Source organism: Pangasianodon hypophthalmus, chromosome 13, assembly GCF_027358585.1.
Source record: "Pangasianodon hypophthalmus isolate fPanHyp1 chromosome 13, fPanHyp1.pri, whole genome shotgun sequence".
Taxonomy (NCBI): domain Eukaryota; kingdom Metazoa; phylum Chordata; class Actinopteri; order Siluriformes; family Pangasiidae; genus Pangasianodon; species Pangasianodon hypophthalmus.
This window is the reverse complement of record NC_069722.1, coordinates 18,063,953-18,081,809: the sequence shown is the minus strand read 5'-3', so window position 1 is coordinate 18,081,809 and position 17,857 is coordinate 18,063,953.

The following is a 17,857-nucleotide window of genomic DNA, read 5'->3' as shown; positions in this document are numbered from 1 at the left end:
GTGGCTGGATTCAATGTGTTACAACAATGAATAGTAACATTGGCCAAAGTAAACAAGATGTTTCTAAGTGTTACCACATGAGCATTTGATAAATGAGTTGTGCAAGCTGACGTCAGAATTTGGTGCACTTGATGTGGTACATAAACATCCAATTTGTGCATTGCTACAAGATGAGAACTGGACAGGATGGCTTCGGCTGTAGCTGCTAATGATCTTACACACAGTGGGTGACCTGAATGACGGGATCCAAATGCTTAGAATAATATGCGATGCACCTGTTTTTATCTCCGTACTATTGTGTCAATACAGCAACCATGAACCAATTATTTTCATTTACAAAAAGCTGAAAGGGCTTATCATAATCTGGGTTATCCAGATTGAAATTGCCATTTTTCAGTCTCTCAAAAGCAATGTCTGCCTCAGCTGTCCACTGGACCTGGTCATTCAATGCCAAACTATGACCATGTGCAATGAATTATAACGTCTGGTAAATTGTCACAAAGTCAACAATCCAAGGTCGACAATAGTTAAGCATGCCAACCCAACTCATCACTTGTCGCTTCGTAGTGGGCTTTGGTGAATTGAGGATGCTAGCAATCCTGTCTGAGTCAATCTGTCTAAATTCCTTTAGATGTCAGGACATGTCCCAGATATTTTACTTTAGGTTGAACCAACTGCAGTTTAGATTTAGAACATTTATGGCCAATGTCAGCTAAGCCAATCATGGTTTGATGAAAAAATGTAGCACCAGATCCTCCGAAACACTGAGTGAGATATTAGAAGCACTGTTCATGATCCCAAAAATGTAGTTGAGACACAGTTGACTCCAAAGCAATATGTTTATACTCGTCACGGCCGGGGAGAACATCCCTGTTGACCAAAGTGCTACATGCCACTATATAGTTCACTACACATAGCTAGTGTTTGATGATTGGATACTGGTAAACAAAGAACTTCATACTTATTGGATAGGACCATCATTCATTATCATAAAAGATTAGTTAACAGGAAAGGAAACATATATATGGAGTAAAGATTACTACTTGACTGTGAGAACTGCTGATGAGCGCTAATGCATCTTCTCCTCAAGGTCATACGCTTCCTCTTTTTATCATTTCAGGTGTCTTAAATCTTTCTTCAGAGAGTGGGCCTCTCTCTATGCCTTAAATCAGACCTTCGAGAACATCTTCCTGTTATCTCACACAGCAAGTCCTAATATAATGAACAGATGTGCTAGACTTCTTGGCACCCATAAAAGTGTTGTACCTACAGAGTATAATGAAGGATTAACTAATAATAATAATAATAATAATAATAATAATAATAATAAAAGAAATAACTAAAATAAATAAAGGATTAACTAATTCATAAAAGTATGAAATTAAATCTTTTTTTCACACCACCACCACAATGGATTTGAAATGAGTGTTGAATTTTCATTTGGTAGCTGTTCATGGGAACTCTCAATATGCGGTCCAAACAGGTGTCAATGCAAGTGAAGGAGCCCATCATTAGGTTGAAAAAACAAAACAGACCTATCAGAAAGATAGCAGAAACTTTAAGAGTGGCCAAAATCTACAATTTGGTACATTCTTAAAAAGAAGGAATGCACTGGTGAGCTCAGCAAAGGCCTGGAAGACCATGGAAAACAACTAAAGTAGATGATTGCAGAATTCTTTTTTTGGTGAAAATGCTGATTGAAATATTTGTTTATATCAATCAGTTTATAGTTTATTTCTGAGTGGAATTAGATGGGAAACATTAGAAAATGTGCAGCATGCTTGTTTAACATGCTTCAAACATTTGACCATGCTGTGCAGTGTCTTTGCTAACTTGGAAAACTCAATTTTCTGTTTGACAAGATGTTGTATTGACTGTTAATACAGCATTAATTAAATAATATTAAAATTAAATTAAATTTTCTCTCTCTCTCTTTCTTTCCTTCTTTTTGAGAGCAATTGTAACATGGCAAAGCAATTTCCCCTGGGATTAATAAAGTTCTTTGAATCTTTAATCTTGAATTACATCATATACATTAATCAAAGATTTAATCCCAATTTAACATAATATTACAGTATTTTCCACAGGGATGGCAGAAAATATGCATTTCTGGGTAGCTGCTAACCAGCATTTTTTATTTTTTTAAACTTTGCTCAAGGTCACCACGGACTGCACACACAATACAGGTCCTCATTCAATACTGGCTAATCTAAAAGCTGTACAACAATATGGGTATATATGTATATACATGGGATATTAATACTTCATGTTTGCACCGATGTGCAAATCCGTATGGCCCATTGTGGGCTGTCCACATCAGGGCCTCACTGGCCCAATGTCGGCATGTTTGCTGGGATATTAATACAATAATTATTAGGAACATCATCAATTACCACAGCAAATTCGCTTTTAGTAATATTTTATTGAAATATATGAATTTTAAAAATCTGAATAAAAATTTAAATAGCTTAATTGGTAGTTGGAAAAAATTCTCTTAATCAATAATATTAAATGTTTTTCAAGGAAGCATATAGAAAAAGTTTAGCGCAGCACACTTGATACTATTCTAGGGAGTAATGCAATGCCATTATCTGTTTAGTGCTCACTATATAATTTTTCCCTGGAATATTACCTCTATTGCCTGGAAACACAAAAACACTGCAGAAAACAGGGCTGCTGTTCTCATTCAGAAATTATAAAAACAAATAGCAATTTAAAACATAACTTTATTCAACTCCTGAACCAGACACCTGCTGGAACTTAAATTTCTATCTCTGTGATTACATAAAAGCATGTCTTTCCCAGATTAAGAAACTGTTATTTCAACCACTGCACACAAGCAGCAGGGTGCCGCTGGCTTCACTATACTGTCACGCTGGGTAATCCTATGGTTATCAGTGAAAGCCCATTCGCTTCAGCTCTCTGATGCAAAAGGCAAACGCATTTACTGACTTGAAAATTGTGATTCAAAGGTGAATGAATGAACAAAGCACAAACCATAATAAAGAATAACAGTTTTGTGATTTTCTATTCGTGTTGTTTTTTTTTTTTTTTGCTAGGCGTATCTGCACAGGGTCATAATATTTTTAATTATGGTATTTATCAGTAGGCAGTAGTTTTTTTCTGATTGCAATGGTGATTCTGAATTTTCACACATTTTTTCAGAAACTTATGTCATAAAGCTAACTAGGCAAACATCATCAGCTACTAAACAAAATGAGCAATCAGCAGTCTTGCATCATCTTTTTTTCTCTTAGTCAGTGAATTTCCATTAGCTAACACAGGAAGTAAACACACAGAGAATTTCTCTGTGTAGAAATGCATGGTCTATTTTAGACAGTTATGCAAAGTAATTCAAAATTAAATTACATTATATTACATTTGGTATATATTTATTTTCATTCATGTCCAGGGTTTTGTGCAGTAAATGTAATATAATTTATATCTGTTTTTAATGCAGGTTATTGGAAGGAGTTGTGGAGCTCTTTAGGAAATATAAGTTGGCCCATACATTGCAACATGTCTCCTGGACTATTCAGTATGACACTGGCTTTGCTTAGTGGTACTTTGTTTTTCAACCTTTTGTAACTTTCTTCAGATATCACTGTAGTGTCTGCACCAGAGTTGATTTTGAAAATAATCACTCTGCCTTCCATGAGAATGTTGACTGTCCACAGTGGAACAGGTGTACAATGGCTAAGGCCTGCACGATTTTGTGTGGCATGCTACTGCAAAATGCAAAATCTTTTTGCACTCGTGGCATTCCACATTTTAGCAGAACAGTAATCACCTTGGTTGTGTGTTTTATTGCACTTTCTGCATTTCCTCCTGTCACTTCACTCATTTTTATTATTTTGTGCTTTTCATTGAAGTGAAGTGACTTGTGGCCAAGTATGGTGACCTATACTCAGAATATGTGCTCTGCATTTAACCCATCCAAGTGCGCACACACACAGTAGTGAACACACACCCGGAGCAGCGGGCAGCCTTTTTTGCTGCGGCGCCCAGGGAGCAGTTGGGGGTTCGGTGCCTTGCTCAAGGGTCTCACCTCAGTCGTGGTATTGGGGGTGGGAGAGAGTGCTGGTCATTCACTCCCCCACCTACAATCCCTGCCAGACCTGACACTCGAACCCACAACCTTCAGGTTCACCTTCGGGTTGCAAGTCCGAGCCTCTATCCATTAGGCCACGACTGCCCCCCTGCCTCTGCCATGTTTTCCTTGAGAGAACCTAACCTTTTTGGCTTTTAATAAGCTCATGGCTGTGTGCCATCTCAATTACCCTTGTAAGTATCAATGCCCCTTATAACTGAAGCTTCTCTGACAGTGATTTGTCTCTTAGTCCAAAGACAGTTCTATTGCAGATGCAATTTGTCTTTTGCCCATTCAAAATCACAATGTTCTGAAAACTCATAAAGCCCTCTAACAAACGCTTCCACTGTCTCCCCCGCTTTCTGACAATGTTGGTGAAAATAGGCACGATCATTAACCACACTCCTTTGTGGAATAAAGTGCTCATCAAACATCTGTCAAAATCATCTTCATCACTCTCATCATTGAATATTAATGATTTGAATATGTTTTCTGCTTCTTTCCTCATCAAGCAGATGCGTGCACTGACCTCCACGTCGCCAACTTCCAAAGATAATCTGGAACTTATTAACGAGCCAGTCAGAAAATAGCCAATCACTGTTCATCACACGACATGAGTTAGGCCCATGAAGTGCAAAAGATTTTTTTTAAATATTTAAGGTTGTAATATTTAAGACAACAGTTTATTTTCTAGAAACAAAAGAATACAGGCATGCAGGGATGGAAACATAAGATTCTTGCTTGTAAACTGCCCTGGCTTTTGCCAGACGTGATGTTAGCTTCATAATGCATTTGGATGCATATGGAATACTATCTTTAGCTCTGTCTAACAGCACAAGTCAAGGGGGTTTTGAGAACATATGCACTAGCCACATACTACACATAAGTTACAACCAGGTTCCAAAATTTATATTTTTGCTCACCTGCCAAAGGTCTGGTAGATAATAAAAATCCACCTTCCAATTTTTTACCAGTCAAAACCAGCACTGCTGCTTGACGGATTTTAATTTCAGATCCTGGTTACAACTATGACAGAATTGGACCAATTAGTTTACCAATACATTTCAGGTGCAGCAATAAAAAAAATCTATACCTCTGTCTTATGAAAACAGCCAAAACTTGCCCTGCATACCCATTTTTGTGTTGGAAAAGTTCAATGAAGCAAGGACCTTGCCTCTCCAGGCCCTCATAGAAATGTTTCTACAAGTCTCTACCTACTAGAGACACAGAAAACACAGAAAAGGTCACAAAAAACTAGTAACATGCAGGGAAATATGAGCTACAATTTCAGTTGCAGCAGTTTCACAGCAGGTTTGGTTTCCACCACTTCTTACCTTCTTAACGCAAATGTTTTATCTTTTGCTTGACAAGCTGAACATTTGTAGTTCTTTTCTTCATTTCCTCAACTAAATCTTTTCTGATCGCCTCAAGACTACATTGATGTTCTCCTGCTGGGAAGGTAAGTAAAAAGCTGATTTCACATTTTGGTCTTTTAAGGTTGCTATTGTGTGAATTAAACGTGGAGTTGTTTTGCATTCAAAAGGTGGTGATGTGTTCCTTTGCAAGAGTTCAAAGTCAGATAAATATAACATGGACTTTCGATTTGATCAAATGATATGGAAGAAAAAAAGGTTAAAATTATCACAACATTTGAAAATATGGGGGAAGAGTTCTGAAACACTATTATCACTATTATTCTCAAACACTAGGCTTTTGACTGGAAAATAACAGATGTGGTGAATGCTCCACAACAAGGCAATGTTCCCTTATTGAAAAATATGAGCCTCAAAAGGCCAGAAGGTCAGGACTCTCAGAGGAATATATATCTTATGCATTATTTGCAGATGTGGTTCCACCTTAAACGCAGCTGACAGTTTAGTTGTTGCTTGCACTGATTGCCATAAATGTTTTATGTGCTTTTGTCTTATGTGCTTATGTGTCTTATGAAATAATTGTTTAATTATACATTGTTTATACATAAGACAAAAATATATTTATATAGATTTGCAATGCTATTGTGCCATTCACATTGCTATATGTGCCATTTCAAATCTATATAAATATAATAATTATATTTATATAAGTGAAGTGAATAACACTGATTATCTCATTACAATTTCACATGTAAAGAGGTGGGATATGTTAGGCAGCAAATGAACAATCAGTTCTTGAAGTTGATGTGTTAGAAGTGAGAAAACGACTTTGACAAGGTCCAAATTGTAATGGCTAGACGACTGAGTCAGAGCATCTCCAAATGCTTGTGGTGTGTTCCCGGTGTGGGTCTGATCCCACAGAAAAACTACTGTAGCACAAATTGCTGAAAAAGTTAATGCTGGCTATGATAGAAAGGTGTCAGAACACACAGTGCATCGCAGCTTGCAGCTTGCTGTGTATGAGGCTGCGTAGCCACAGACTGGTCAGAGTGCCCATGCTGACCCCGGTCCACAGCTGAAAGCACTTACAAAGGGCACGTGAGCATCAGAACTGAAACACAGTGCAGTGGAAGAAGATGGTCTGGTCTGATGAATCTTTTTTTTTTTTTTTACATCACTTGCGTCGCTTACCTAGAGAAGAGATGGCATCAGGATGCACTATGGGAAGAAGGCAAGCCGGCAGAGGCAGTGTGACATGCTGGGCAATGCTGGGAAACCTTGGGTCCTGGCATTCATGTGGATTCATGAGCAACTTACAGAACTTAAAGGATCTGCTGCTAAAGTCTTGGTACCAGATACCACAGCAATCCTTCAGAGGGTGTGGTTTGTTACGTGACTCCTGTAATGATATTATATGGTAATAGTAATGATAGTAGTATTGAATAATAATAATAAATGGTAATAATGTTTATTATTAATAATAAATAAATAATTATATTGTTTATATATAATTTATTTATATATTTATTATATGTAATTGTATAATTACAATACTTAAATAATAATAATTGTTACATGAGTCACGTGTCTACGCTTGACAGATTTGGTCAGATCTGTCAAGTAGACAGAAGAGAAGTTCGAAAAACTTTGACCTAATTAGATTTTGCCCTTAAATCTAAACTAGCAATTTTAAATGAATTTAAAACATCAGCTCTCTAATCCGCAAGTGTAAACTGCATCTTATCTCTGCGTTTGGAAGCGCGTTTTGTAAACCAGATTATGATCTCTGTAGTCCTTCAGAAAAACGCGTCGCGCCCGTCAGCCACAGACCCTGAGGGCGCGCTCAACCAAACGATCGGTCGAGCAAAACCATAACGCAGACACTGTTTCTTCTCACACCATCACCGCCTCACACCTTTAGCCACAAACATTGCAGATGCACCTAAAACATTACTCGATTATATATTCATAAAACTGCAAGCTTTTGATAACATCACACGACTAAGCTTCACTAGGAATTTCCAAGTATGAAACGTGAATCAAACTCAGCATACCTTTGCCTCTGTGTGTAAAAGAATTTCGTCAACCGTTTCTTGTTTTTTAAATCAGCAGCAAGCTGCTAGAAATGTTACGTAGAAACGTTCTCACGAGAAAACCTGTCAAATTTCGCTGGGAGAAACGTGACAAGAATAAGACGTTAATTATTTGCCCCCGAGAAGCCAACCAATCAGCGATTGGTCCGCTTCAAAGTCATTTCTGATTGGTGTCGCTGTTGCTGTGGCGTTAAAAAGGCATACCTCTACATAGGCTGCATTCGGAATAGCATACTACTCTATTTCTGCGTAATCATGGTAGTATGCTATTCCGTATTCAGCTATAGATTAATTCGCTCTAATTTATCAGCATGCAATTTCAAGTTAACACTAAGTCTGTCCAACAAAGTCTGTCTAAAACGCTTAACGTAAAAATATTGTATTTTTGTTTTTGTTTTTGTTTTTTTGGATTACGGTGCCGTTGTCTTAGCAGTAGTGTTTATGACAAGAGAAATGTGAGAGGAAAATGCTTTTCCTTAGTCGTTGTTTTAGTACATTAAGCCACGTTAAGCGTTTTTCACGATAAGCGTTATAGAATGTCTTTTATTTGGGTCTTCAGTACGTTTCTAATATGTCCCCAGTGGATCTCTCAGCAATGTCTAGCAGACGCATTCGCAATGTTCAGGAGTTATTGAACGATGTAAATCTGATCTTTTTAAGATGTTTATAAGAGATGTTCATATATCGGCGATACGTCTGATTTATTTTATTTAATTATTCTCCTCTTCTACCGTCCATAAATATTGATATTGTTTTGGTATTCTATGTTTTTATTTATCAGGGCATAAGTAACAACTGTGTGGTCCTCAGCAACTTCTACAAACCACCCAACAACCTCAGGTCACAACAAAAAAACATTACAGATTTTAATATGTAGTAATTTTTTCCTCATAAAATACACGAACATTCAGAATCCAGGTGGGAAAAATAAGTATACCCTTCCTACTATCATAATTATTAAGAGAGTAACTAGCAACCAGACGTTACTAACGAAATGCACAAGATTAGTTAAGCATCAAGAAATGTGACTACCTAGAGGTATAAAAGCAGAACTTTTGCAAGTTTTTTCTTCTGGAGCACTCAGGTGTGTGTCTACATCATGCTAAGAGAAAGGACGTCAGCCATGACCTCAGAGAAGCAACTGTTGCTGCTCATCAGTCAAGGAAGGGTTATAAGGCCATGTTCAAACAATTTAAAATTCACAATTCTACAGTGAGAAGGATAGTTTACAAATGAGAGCCTTCAAGACATTTGCCACTCTTCCCAGAAGTGGGTGTCCCAGCAAATTCATTTAATACTCAGAGATATAAAGAAAAACCCCAGAGCTACAACATGTGATCTACATGCCTCTGTAAGCACATTAAATGTTTATGTTCATGACAGCACAATCAGAAAAAGACTGAACAAGTATGGCTTTCATGGAAGGGTGGCTAGGAAAAAGCCCTGTCTCTCCAAAAAGAGTTTCCTGGAACAATATTCTGATGAGACCAAGGTTGAGATGTTTGGTCACCATGCACAGTGCCATGTTTGGTGAAAACCAAATGCACCGTATCACCACAAAGCAGCCACAGGACCTGGGAAACTTATAGTCATTGAAACAACGATGAACTCCAGTTTATACCAGAATATTCTTGAGACAAACTTGAGGCCAAGTGTCCAGCAAGGCAAGTAAGCTAGGCCAAAATTGGGTCATGCAACAGGACAATGATCCCAAGCACACCAGCAAATTGACATCTGAATGGCTAAAGAAGAATAAAATCAAGGAATGGCCAAGTCCAAGTTCAGACCTCAACCCCATTGAGATCTGTGGCAGGATCTTAAGATCTTAAGCTGTGCATAAACAAATGCCCATGAACATCAAAGAACTGTAGCAATGTTGTTAAGAAGAGTGGGCTAAACTTTCTTCAAAACAATATGAGACACAAGTTATTGCTGATAAAGGTTGTTCTACATGTTACTAAATTATAAGGTGTATTTATTTTTTCCCACCTGGTTTCTGAATGTTGGTTTACTTTTTGGAAAAAATGACTACATATTGAAATCTGTTGTGTTTTTTTTTTTGTTGTGAGTTTGCTGAGATTATTTGTATGTTTATAGAAGTTGATGAGGACCATGCAATTGTTATTTTGGCCCTGATAAATAATAAAAATAAAAATAGAATTGAAGGAGGGTGCACTTTCTTTTCCCCATGACTGTAAACATATAACTGATTAAAAGTAAATAAATAAATAAATAAATAAATATATAATAAATAAATATAATTTCCCCAAAATACATATGCAAACAAAACTTATGCTTAAAATGCTTAATTTATTACTATTATTATTAACTGAATGATACGCAATGGGTATGTAAATTATTTTACTAAGAATATAATTACAGTGGACATAAAAAGTGTACACACCCCTGTTAAAATGACAGATTTTTGTGGTGTAAATAACATCCAATAACCTGGTTGCATAAATGTGCAAACTAAACTAATACACCTTTTGATTATATTACACCACTCAGTCTTTTTGGCTAAGAGTCTACCAGAGTGGCACATGGCAATATTTTCTCACTTTTTCTCGCAAAAACATTCTAGATCCATCAAATTGTAAGGGCACTGATCTTTTGGTTAAGCCATTCCTTTGTTGATTTGGATGTATGCCTAATACATACATAATTAGTCTCATCAGACCATAACACATTTTGCCACATAGTCTGGGGTGATTTAGTTGAGCTTGGATGTTTTTTTTTTTTTTTTGTGAGAAAGGGCCTCTGTCTAGCCACCCTGCCCCATATCACAGACATATGAAAAATATGAGAGATTGTTGTCACATGCAGCTACTTTAATGTTGCCGCAGGTCTCTTGGCAGCCTCCCTGTGAAGTTTTTCTCTTGTCCTTTTAGAAATTTTGGAGGGATGTCCTGTTCTTAGTGATGTCACTCTGGTGCTTCATTTTCTCCACTTGTTGATGATAGCCTTCTTGTTGTTCCAATGTTTTGGAATTTTTTTGTACCTCTCTCCTGATTGATACCTTTCGACAGTGGGACCCTGTACAGGCTTTGTAAGCTCTTTGCAGATCAGGGCTTCAGAAGTCAGATGAAACCAAGAAGATGTGAAGAAAATCCTACAGAAACAGCTTGTCTTTATTTGGGCTTAATCACAATAATTTATTTGATGACAGCTATATGATAATTACTTTTGAACATAAGACTGAATGTGACTGGTTCACTATGAACACAGCCACATCCCCAATTATAAAAGGGTATGCACACTTTTGCACTGTTGTTATAAGGGAAGAGAGGTTGTTATAAGTTTTTCATTTTTCCTGTTTTTCTCTAAAATGTTTCTGATTGTTTTTCATTTAATTGTTATACGTTGTAATTTCACATTGAGGGTGGAAAAGGTTCTGAAATGATTTATCTTGGATTCATTTTTTTACATCACAAAAACCTGCCATTTTAGACTTTTTATAACCACTGTAGTTATTTATTTTTATAATAAACAAAAAGTGTATAAAAATGCTATATGGTCAAAATGGTTTTGGAGAATACCCTATCTGGGACCAAAACACAGATTTATGCAATCCTTTCTGTGTCTAAAGATAGTGAACAAAAGATAACTGAAGTCCATGAGTTTCGGTAACATTTGCATCATGCTTCAAATCTCCACACCAAGACAAACCTTACAGCAATTTTTCATTCCCAGGCACATCACCGCTCCCATTAGATTTATTAATTTGTGAGTGAATTCTTTTTAACACAACTCTCAAGCATTTAGCATAAAGTGCTTAAAACCCACCTACTGAGGTAAACAAAAAATGCAGTATTAGTGGTGATAAATATTATTGGAAAGTCTGTGGGCCCGTGACTGCATTTTTCCCTCCTTCTGGCCCCCAAAGAAAATTTTGGAAAACCCCTGTCTTAAAGAATAAGGAAAAGTTTGTGATAAATTTACATTTACCAGTAATTCTGCCTTTTAAATATACCACATTAATTTTTGGCCAAGGAATTATTCACGTGCTGTATGGTGCTGCATCAGGTAGTGTTCCTGCCTCACAGCTCCAGGGTCCTCAGTTTGATACTGAGGCTACAGACTGTGCAGTTTCAAATGTTCTTCCTGTGTCTGTGTGGGTTTCCTCCCAGTTCTACAAATCCCTCCCACCTCCAAAAGGCATGTCAGTAAATGGCCTGAATATGTATATTAGTTTTCCATTTTCAACTGATTAAAACATTCAACATTATAAAACTACAATAACTGAAACTTAATAATGACACAGTATTCGTGTGATCTGTTCAAACTCCATTCAGTCTTAATGTTACACCCCTAATAAATAACACTGTGCATGATTTACCATTCCTTGCACTGCTTTTGCTCTCTTCAGCTTCAGAAAGGTCCTATAAAACAGATTATAACATAGTCAGCACTAGTATTATTATTGAGTGATTTTGCTATCAAAAATTGTGAATTTAATGGCTACTTGTATTCACAGTTAAAATCAGAACAAAACATTCTTTTGATTATTTAATGGCCCATAAAATAAAAAAAAATTCCCCATCTTCGGGAATTGCCTTCTAATTGTTTTCTCAGATGTAGTGTACTCATTGGATTTACTGCATTAAATGATTTAAATATACACAACAGTCTTCATGCAGACATGGAATCAGAACACTCTTTGTGTAGCTTCTATGTTTTAAGTGATGATGCTTAAGAATTTTTTTTACATTCTTTTTTACATTCAAAAGTGCAGTACTTATATTTACACTGCATTTTACCAGTACCTGTTTTAAAACACACAACATACAAGAGACAACATATAAGATGTAAAATCAACAACTGCAATTCTATAACATTTATGACATTTCACAGCAAGACATGCACCTGCATGTTTCCTCGTGCTTGAAAAGTGAATTTCTTGACAGTCTAGAGCCGTGAAACGTTTGTGAGCATGTAAGGATTTGTTGAGAAAAAAGTGTTAGAACATATTGGAGGACTACTAGCTTTCTGCACATTTTTGATATTTGAAATGAACCAAGCAGAGACAGTTATGGACACTAGCACAGAGGATTTTAATGAAAACCAGGAAAACACCAAAGCAAGAAGACTGAGCACAAAAGTGGCAAGAGAGAATAGCAATGCTAGGCTAAGATAAATGCCAAGTTAAATGTTAAGGTTAGCGCTAATGCTAATCAGGAAGTGGTATAGACTACTGAGGATGAAACCAGATAATACTAAATGCTAAGCTAATTTGCTAAACTAAAAGCTAATGCTATTTAGGAGCAGTATAGACTGCTGCGGATACAATGACATTAGACAGGATGAAACAAGACAGTGCTAAATGCTAACCTAATGCTAATCACACATTGCAAAGATTTCTCCTCCGGACCATATCTCTGCCAATCCACCAAGTACTGGAGGTGACCCTTCTCTCCTGCATGAATCCAGTAGGGACCTCATTGCGAATGCAGGAAGACAGGAGGTGGTGTGCCCAGGGGTTAAGGGCCCAGGCACCACAGCACATGGTATTGAGGGCATCTATATGGAACCAATTTGATACATTTCAAGAAGGGTCCAATGAATCATGGGCTGAGTTTTTTGAAGGGAATCTTAAGATGTCACGGATGGATAACCACTCTCTCTTTGTACTCTGGTGCCTCCCTCTGGTAGCAATTGGCTTGTACCTGCTGTCCTCTGATGGCTCTCCCTAGATGAACATGGGCCAACTCCTAGACCTCCTAACTGCGTTTAACCCATTTGTCTATGGCAGGAATCTCTCCACTACTGGGAATTCGAGGAATCAGGTGAAGTGAATTGGGTCCCTTGGCCTGAAGTTATGTCCTCAGGAAGGCTGAAGTGATAAAAGATTGAAAAGATTTGAAAAGACCAATCTTTTGATCTTAGAGAGCAGTGGGATGACCTGAAATGGAATGAGACAGCATATCAGTGACAAAGTCCACCAATAAATGTGACCAGGGCTGCCGTGGTACAGGCAAAGTTTTTGCAAGATGGTGATGTGGAGTTTTGGCTTGGGCACACACAGTACAAGATGTTACATACATCATCTACGTACAGTATATCAGAGTTTAATCCTGGCCACCAATAATATGAAGTTAGTAGTTGCTGGATACGAGTGACCCCTGGATGTCCAGTAGCAGGTGATGTGTGTGCCCAAGTGATAAGCCTACCCCTAAAGGCCTCTGGCACATAGATCTTCCCAGCTTGCAATATGGTCCAGGGTCTCCAGCAACAGCATCCTCGATCTCCTTATCAATGTCCCAGAGGATGGGAGCAACCAAGCAGGTGGGTGCTATAATGGGTTCTGTAACAGAGTGGTTAGGTTCTGGGTCAAATACCCATGATAAAGCCTCAGCTTTAGTGCTCTAGGTACCTGGGCTGTAGGAAAAGGTAAACTTGAAACGAGTAAAAAACAGAGTCCACCTGGCTTGGCTAGGAGTGACATTGTACCCTTTGGATGTACTCCAGATTCTGATAATCTATATATACTAAAAAAGATGAAGGGCACCTTCCAATCTATGTCTTCATTTCTCCACAGCCAACTTACTAGCAACAAGCTCACAGTTACCCACATCATATTTCCTCTCTGCTGGTGTAATTTTTTTTTTAAAGGAAGGCAACTGGGTGGAGTTTGGATGGATCTGCTTGCCTCTGGGATAATATGGCCCCAACTCCTACCTCAGATGTGTTCACATGAACTTCACATGAATTCTATCAGCTAGACAGGAAGAAAAGCTCAAGATATCATGTAAACAATGACAAACTTATAAAGCATGTTATCGAGGACCTCATTAACAAATGAGGTTATTTGGGGCATTGGCCAAACCATAAGGCATGACCAAGTATTCTAATGCCCTGTAGACATAGAGAAGGCAGTGTTTCACTCATCTCCCTTCTGGACCTGGATCAGGTTGCAAGTACTGTGCAGATCAAGCTTGGTGTAGATGCATGCTCCAAGAAGTTGCTTGAGTGTGGTTGGGATGAGAGGTAGGGGATAGTGAAATTTCATAGTGGAGTCATTGAGTTTCCTGTAATGGATACTACCATCTTTGTTTTCCACAAAGAAAAACCTGAATGACACTGGTGATGTGGAAAGTTGGATGGACCCCTGCCTTGGAGTCTCTTTGATCTATTCCCCCATAGCAGCAGTTCTTGGACAGACTGAGGGTAAACATATGAGTGTGGCAGAGCGACTTTGTAAGAGATCAATAGCACAATTCCAGAGTCAATGTGGGGATAATTCTGTGGTAGTTCTCTGCCAGATCTCTATATTCAGGAGGAACTGCTGGGCTGTCTATGGAGGTTGAGCTGCACTGTAGTTGGAAACAATAGTTCTTACATTTGGGTGACCAAGCCACAATCCCCCTGGTGGTCCATTCAATGTGGGGATTATGCTTTTCTTGCCAAGGCAGTCCTAAGACGACAGAGTGTTTAGTAGAATCAATAATCCCCCCCCCCCCCTCCCCTTTGGCCCAAGGGTCTCCCATCCACCACACTGACAGGAAGGGGTGGCTAGCATAACTATGTTGGACTCTTTAATGGTGGTAAAAGGTGCTGATCCACAAAATAATCAGCTCCTGAATTTGTGATTCCTGTAACATTAGGCAAGTTATTATTCCAGTATAGAACAATTTACACTTGAAAAGATGCATTGGTCACGTAAAGATTCACTCAACATATTATTGGTGCATCTTTGGTGATTGTCAGGCAGGCTGGACAGATGGCACAGAAGTCAGAACCACCATAATACAAACAAAGACCTGCTAGCAAACTGTATCTCCTCTGTTTATAGAGAGGTGTGGCCAATTTCAATGGGCTCAGGGGTATCCACTGGTAAGTGAGGTGTGTATTTGTGGCCACCACAGGGACAGCATTCTCTCAGCAGAATGTCCAGCCAAATAGCAATGGAGATGAGCTGGTCAAGGTTTAAGGAGTCATCACGGCATGCTAGCTCTGTCTGGAACTAACACGCAGAAGGAGAAAGCATAGTCTGCTGTGGAGTTATTCCCATGGAAGAGTGTGAGCAGTTTCTCCCCTGACTCCTTACCCTCTTTGGGGTGGTCAAACACAGCCCAAAAGAGTTTGGAGAAGGTTTTATAGAACTGTGTCTGGTCACCCTGTCCTTCCCAAATAGCAGTGGTCAACTCAAAAGCTCTCCCTGTATGTAGCCGTATTACAAAGGCAAACTTAGTGGACTAAGTGGGAAAGCTTAAAGCATTATGAGTTATGTACAGACAGCATTATATCAGCAATCCTTTACAAGCTTCTGTCCATGAGACATTGAAACGTTCCTGGGGCTCCAAACAAACCAAACAGAAGGGTGACAAATTGGTGTAATCAAAAAAGAGTGGAACAGGCCATTTTTCCTTGAGAAATTGGAGTCAAAGGAATCTGCCAGTACCCCTTGGTTAAATCAAGTGTTGAAAAAGACCAAGCTGCACCTAATCGATCTAGCAGTTCATCAATGTGTGGCATCGGGTATGCATCAAATTTAGACACTGCGTTGACTTTTCTAAGGTCCACTCAAAAACAGACCGACCTGTCGGCCTTGGGCACCAAGACTATCAGGCTGCTCTAATCACTATGGGACTCCTTGATTACTCCCAAGTCAAGCATAGCTTTGAGTTCACCCTGAACACATTTTTATGTTTGGGTAACCGGTATGGATGGAGTCTCAGTGTGGAGTTTTATGTGGTCTGTGCAACCAGGTAGAGGAAAAAACACATCAGAAAATTCCCCTTGCAATCTGGCAAACTGTGCTGTCTTGGACTTACCTCCAGTCCCAGCTCCTCCCTCTTGGGAACCACCTTTGCCAGAGCCACAGGAACTATCTGTCTCCACAGTTTGAGGAGATTGAGATGGTCTATTTGAAGTGGATCGCCTCTATCCATTCGCCTGGCCACACAGTTGACGTCTCCAACTCTCCATGTGACCTCAAAGGGTCCTTGCCACTTTGCACCTAACACAGGAGACTTTGTGTCAGTTCTAAGAAAAGATATTCATTTTACTATCCATATCAAGCTCTAAATAGTAAAATGAATATCTTTTCTTAGAACTGACACAAAGTCTCCTGTGTTAGGTGACCAGGTAGAGGCAAGGTGTGGAGTTTAGGTGTGGAGTTTTTCTTTCAGGTCCAGAACATACTAAATTTTGTTTCTGGTGTTAGAAGGTTCCTCCTCCCAGTTTTCTCTAATGACTTCTAGGATGCAATGAGGCTTGTGCCCATACAGTAATTCAAATGGGGAGAACATCATGGAGGTTGACAGGACCTTTCATACTGCAAATAACAGGGGCTTGAGCCGCTTATCCCAATTTCACGCATCCTCATGAACAAACTTATGAATCTTGCTTTTAGTGTCTGATTAAACTGCTCTAGCAGACCATCTGTTTGCAGATGGTAAACACTGGTTCGAATTGATTTAATCCCTAATAATTCATAAAACTTGCGTAGTGTCTGTGACACTGGTCAGTCAGAATCTCTTTTGGGATCCTAACTAGGGAGAACATAGGAGAATGTGTCCGCAACACTGCATGCTGAGATGTTGCACAGGGGTACTGCTTCTGGATATTGTATTGTATAATCTTTCAGGACTAACACAAAGCAATACCATCACATGCACCTTTCTAATGGCCCAACAAGATCCATGCCAATTCTTCTGAAGGGGAAATCGATTAAGGGTAATTGGTGCAATGGCACTTTTGGGGTGGCCAGCAGATTCACAGCTGACATTCATGACATGCCGCACACCACCTGTGTACATCCCTGTGAATGCCCAGCCAATAAAAATGAGCCATTAGATGGTTTTATGCTGACCTAGATCACCTCCCCGACCTGAGCTGCACACACCCCACGCCTCGTTATGCATTTGGGGCCAGACATTTATTAATATGGTCACCAGTGGATATTCATGAATATCCCCATGCACACACTTCACCTTCACCAAACATGCACTTCCCAGAGCCTCTCACTGAATCAGGTTTTGGTGAACTGAGGTCTGATTACACCCCAAGTCCTCCAAGGCTTGATGTGTACTCTACTATACTCACCCGTATATGGTACGTTCCTGCATGATCAGGGGAGGCCTCCTGGTGGACTCGGGATGTTGCTCCTGACTGGTGCATCGCCTCTATCCATTCACCTGACCTTGCAGTTGACTTCTTTGACTCACCTTGCCACTTTGTGAGTAATTTACAGCTCAATATGGGTAGTAAAACGTGTACCTTATCTCCTGCTGCAAATTCCTGTAGTTGAGGCCCTCTTTTGGGCACGGGATGTTCCCCCTCTGGAGAGAGAGACAGAG